The sequence below is a fragment of the Protopterus annectens genome, chromosome 9.part0 (genome assembly GCF_019279795.1).
Source record: "Protopterus annectens isolate FY-2018-M chromosome 9.part0, PAN1.0, whole genome shotgun sequence".
Classification (NCBI taxonomy): Eukaryota; Metazoa; Chordata; order Ceratodontiformes; family Protopteridae; genus Protopterus; species Protopterus annectens.
Genome location: NC_056743.1, coordinates 1161278082 through 1161284081, shown reverse-complemented (window position 1 = coordinate 1161284081; position 6000 = coordinate 1161278082). Strand labels below are relative to the sequence as shown.

The following is a 6000-nucleotide window of genomic DNA, read 5'->3' as shown; positions in this document are numbered from 1 at the left end:
GAAAATAACAGTTTGTGACACTAAAATATTATATTTTTATTTGAAAATGTTATGTTGTCACTACACCAGCTCAGTATACAGTCCTACTGTATTGTGCAGTACTGTATTGTATTGTAATGTATCACAGGGCTCTTGACATACATTGATATATACAGATATGACTACTAAAGGGAGGTGTTTAGCAAATCTATCTGAATGTATAGGCACCCAGCTCTGAAGCTTCACTATGTCAGTCTGCCCCTACTGTTTTCCATTTACTTGTCTCACTTTCTGTTTTTGGATACCTCAGTACACTCACGTTCTGCAAATGAAATAATAAGGAAAGTGTTTAGATTATCAGGCTGTCAGAATTGTGGAAAATCTGTATAAAATGCCAATCCGAATACTCCTGAAAGGTACATGAATTCCGATCAGATCATGTCACCCTTAGTTTCTGCTCTATTTTATGTCATAAATAACTGCAGTCATCAACCCATTGTTATATTTCATCACTTAGTTCCCTTTTCATTTTGGTCACCTTTCACTGAATCCTCCACATAACAATCTTAATGTCCCTCTTCATTTAAGTCTAACTAATCTAATATTAGAACTCAAAGTAATATCAGCTATAACACATTTCCTACAGTAGCCCTTATTTTCACTTGCATGCTTTTGACTTTTGAAGTAAACTAACTATATAATTGAATGCTCACTGGTCATCCCTGACAATAGAAAGTAATATGCAGTGTGCTTTCACACTTAATAAAAAACATTCAAAACTATACATTGTACTAAATACAAATCCTTAAAAGTATCCTCTAGAAACAGAAATGATGACTAATGGGCTCTACCACATGTTACACACCGCAATAATTTGCTTATTGCTGCTATTAACCTGCAGTACTAAAGAGAAATGGGCTTGCTCATCATATTCAGAACATTGATGCATTGGGGTACTTCTCAGGATCCAAGAGTCACCTCTGCAAAAAGCACTAAGCACAACTTCCATCATTTCTACTTACCATGCCAACCTAAATTGTTTTTTTTTAGAGAGCTAACCTTGCCTGTGACAACTCTACCCATTTTTGTGTAATGATTATCAAGTTCACAGAACTCTACAAATATCTTGTGAAATTACATAAAAATATCTTAAAAATCTTAGACCCAGTACTGTCCTATGTGGAACCCCAGTGTTAGCTGTATTGCGGATAATGCTAATTGCTTTTATTATTTGTTGTTTGGCCTGCTTCTATACTTGTCAGAGCAATTCATCATTTGCTGTCTGTATCCTGCTGTACATTGATCATCAGCCCTTAAAACTGAATTAAATTTATATTCATATTAAAGCACATTAAATTTCTGCTACTAAACTTATAGCAGCAAATATTCCAGATCTGTGGGCATTTGTAGGAGAGAAATGTTATTTATGAAATTGGGTTTATGACTATATTCTTATATTTATACCTAAATTGACAAGCATCAAAGTAGTTGTTTTTATGTTTTCTTCTCATAACTTTATTATATTTAAAGATGGTACTCTACCCTTAATACAGTAAATTATTGGCCAAAAGTATTAAAGGTTTACAGCTCCTGAATAAAGTTCCATTTGAGTTAGAACAGGTCATCGTCCACTTCAATAAACCCACCACAACAAAAGACATTTGTTGATGTTTATTAAACTTCCATAAACATAACTTTATCAATCAAATATTTAATGCATTAATCACAACATAAACAGCCATATAACTATTTACTAGGCCAGCATAACCCCATTCACCCTAACTAAAATAAGCAGCATCCTCACCTCCGCTCACTTACTTTAACTTATCAAGCAGCATCCCATCACTCACTTTCATTCCCAACTCATTAAATTAAACATCAAGCACCACAAGGGGAACAGAAGAGGGAGAATCCTGCCTCTCTTCTCTACCTAAACATCAAACCTATAAAATATTCACATAATCCTCAATGTTCCTAAAAGAGGGAGGGAGGGAGGGTAGCAATTCATGCCAAAATCTGATCCCATCCCCAGTTACAGTTTCACAAAACCAGTTAAGCCCCTCCTTACGCTTACTACAATTCCTCCCATCCCTCCTACTTTCCTAATTTAACCCTTCCATCCCCACCACACTAACTTTCTTCCACTACCATCTTAACTCTCATTACTATTCCTACCTGACCCACACCCGAACATGTCCCTGGGCAAACTGGTTTGTTCCCAAACCTCAATTGTCCCAAACCCCTTCAATAAACACAATACACCAAATCAGCTGTTTTAGATCTACACAACCTAATACACATAGAATGAAAAAACACTGAAACATCCCACCAAACTCGCAAACAAACCAACTCTGACATCCCAACAGATCCATAATTTATCCATAAAGCAAATGTCACACATAAAGAATAGTCCAATGAATCTCCATTTACCAACACTATTCCCCGCAACAAAACCTTCAAAACCTGTCTTGTCAATAGCCTACCCCAACCCTTCAACATACAAAACACAGTCCAAGATTTAGTAACGTCACATAACCCAGCTGCCTGTGCAACTGCACTAATTGCAACTAAGTCCATCTTGACTGACTAAACTGCCTTACCTTGTTCCCAAGCCTTAATCAAGTATCCCAGCAATGATCCTTCCCAACAAACTCCTTCCTTCTCTGGCAGCTGCCAGACTAATTTAACAAAATCTTGCAATGCTCTACCATACACCTTCCTTTTAAAAGCTACCAAGGATTCCCTGTAGCAAGCATTTGATCCTTCCACCCCAACCTGACACACCTTGTCTAAGAATACCTGCAGCTTGTACTGCTGCCATATTGTCTGAATGAAAATTAATCCTTTTCCCCCACAACTTCTCCTGCTACACCTTCAATGCCAGCCAAATTGGAACTAGCTCCAAACATACAATATCCTTCCTCCAATTGTCCTTCCATTCTGCCACCCAGTGAGCCACAAACCATTCCCCCCAAAGTATGCTCTCTTCCCAGTACTTCCTACCACATCTGTAAACAATTGTAACTAATCTTGAGGAACCCAATCCACCTGCCAAAAGCCATACCACTAAACTGCTCCAAAAAGACAGCCACAATACTAAATCAGCATGAAGCAAGTTATTAACCCTCACCCAATGATGTCTGCTTCCCCCATTCAACAAAAAGGCCACAAACTCACAAAATAAATATCCCAGATAAACTGCCCGGCATGCAAACTTCAGGAGCCTGAACAGCTCCAGGACATCCCTAATCTGCACCTTGTCCTTGGATTTCCCCACTGAATCTTTTCTTTTGAATGTGTTATCTTCACATTTGGTAAACAAAACAAACAATGGCCTGTATCCACTGCAATCCCAGAAAACAAAGCCTTGCTCAAGCCATCTAACTTCTGCCTAGCCAATGGAATACCCAGATCCTCACACATCCCCAAAAAGACCCGCATACCTTCCAATGATATGTCAAACCCTTCATCTACTCTTAAGTCATCCAAATAATGTACCACACTGTGGCAGCCCACCTACTGCCAAGTGCAATGGAGAGCAGTGCAAAAACATTCAAAGCAGCAGAGGCCACGTAGCATCCCATCAGCATAGCCTTGTCAATGTATAACTTAAACCCAACTACCCTGCCTAGCAACAGCCATTCTTCCTCTGAAAATGGTAATAAACAAATAATTGATTTGATATCTACCTTCAACAACCACTAGTCCATAAACTCTCAAATGATCTGCACTACATCATCCAAAGACACATAACTGATTTTACTTCATCTCCCACAGCTAACCCACCCAAACTAGGCTGCTGCAAACTCAATAAATGAATATGTCTTCCTGTCTGCCACATGCACAGCTGAATACATACTAGCACACTTCAAACAGGTGTGCAAAAATGTACATGCTACCCACAATCAACACCCCAAATTAAAGGGTCTGAATACCCCTCTCCCAGCCACCACTAACTTAACCCCCTGCTAACAGCTCCAAGACTATCTACTATAGTAGCTAGCCAAATGGCAGGATGCCTCACATCTCAGTGCAGTGACAGATCCACTGCCTTTCACCTCCAGAGACTCCCCAGACTCTGGAATAGATTGCCCATACATGTCAAGCAGAGTGCCTCTTTGGTCCTCTTCAAAAGGAACCTTGATGATTGGATGGGAGAAAGGAAATTCACCCCGGTGATCACGTCAGTCACCCTGCTAGACAGGGGTCCAGGGAAGTAAATAGTGTAGAAAGAAATAGCCAGGGAATTGTTATGACTAGGCTTGTATAGGCCCTAGGGCTGATAGCCTAGTACCAGCCTATGAACCTATGAACCTATAAAATCTCTGATCATACCACAACCAGGCATTCCCCAACCACAGATGCTGTGCCTCACAGATCATGAGACAATAAGCCAAAAGTGGAAAGGCCAAAGGTGGCATCCCTCTCCAACCGAGCCACCATGTAATAAATGAAGCCAAGTACCCAGTTGTACCATGTCCTTGGCTACAGTCTAATTTTCCTCCTCTGCTCTGAGGCCGCTAAAGCCACCAAAAAGATTTACTGCAAGCTGTTTCTGATTCCATTGGACTATTGAACCCCATCCACATCAAATAATTCAAAATATTGGCATACTCCCCCTTCCAGATCTTTCCCCTAACTAAGAACGGTATCTGATGGGGTCAAAAGATCCTCACCCTTGACCCTGGCCTGCTTAGCTAACAAATCACCCTACCAGATCCCAAAGTCTGACCCAACCTCATGCTGTTGTGATTCCACCCCACCTGTGGATGAGCCATCTTGCAATAATCAAACCTAAACCCTCCTCACCACCAAAGGACTCCTCATGAAACTGTCCCCCTTAACTAAAAAGGGGTCTTCAAACCTCTTTTTTCTTCAGCTACATCACCTGCTTTACCCTGCCTCTGATGTACCTCATCCACACCTGTCCCCACACTACTCCCAAACTGCACCAAATCTGACATGGCTAAATGAGCACCTAACAGTGTATCATTATCAGTGACCTCATTGCACACCACTCTAACAGCTGCAACATCCATCACAGCAGCATCCATCACCTGTGGCTTCTACTTCCCTTGGGCCATGGGCTGATGCAAACTCTGCACTTCACCATGTAGTGTTATTGTGATCTGCCAAAAGAAAGAAAACATTAACAATTTTGGCAAAAAAACAAACAAATTGCCTCTGCATTCCCATATGAGAATATCATGAATATTCCCTAACATACCACCTTTTGGGAACATCACCCCACAAGCCTGAAACCGACTACTCAATCAGGCAAAACTCCAATAATTGGGTGTCAAAATAAACCATGTACCTTATACCAATGAGGTAAAGATCTTAACCATCATGTTCCCTTAACGATAGTCAGTCCCACTAGTAACCCGCTGTAAAATCCCTGCTATACCCAGAATTAGTCCTCTCTTCCCCACTACAATTTTATTTTACCTTTTTTTTTTTTTTGTAATTTAACCTCATTATTACTCCCTATGATAGCCTACCAAAAGGAAGAACCAACCGAGTACCTTTAAATCTATAAGCTGAAAACCTTAGCCCTTACACTAACCCCCCCCCCCACCCAAACATAACTGCTCAACAATCATTAAGCTATAACTGCCAAAACCTGCCTGCTTCTAGGGGCATTTTAATCTTCTCCTAACAGACCCCAAACCATCTACCCTAACTAAGCAGCTACTTCCATCCCATACCTCTCAACCTTACAGCATAAAAAATCTGGACAAATCCAGAAAAATAGAAGGACAAAGGTCCAAAAATAGGAACAGCTTTTAAATATTGCTACTATAAACTTTGAAAGTTGATAGAATGATGGATTGACATAATTATATATTTTCTGAAGGATATGAATCCTGAAATTCAAACTGTCTGTCATTATTTAGTATTATTTACTGACTTCAATCCTCAATGATTTTCCAGAAAACTACAAATTTTATGAGGTACAGATAAAAATAAAAGGCAAAAATCTGGACATTTTGCAAAAATCTGGACAGTGGAGCGGTATGC

At 40.0% G+C, this 6000-nt stretch overlaps 1 protein-coding gene across 1 annotated transcript in view; it reads right to left on the bottom strand.

The window, feature by feature from the left end:
• Window positions 1-6000, bottom strand: part of LOC122810636 (keratin, type II cytoskeletal 6A-like) — a 46136-nt gene that overhangs the window by 34362 nt on the left and 5774 nt on the right. The gene's annotated exons all lie outside the window — the stretch shown is intronic.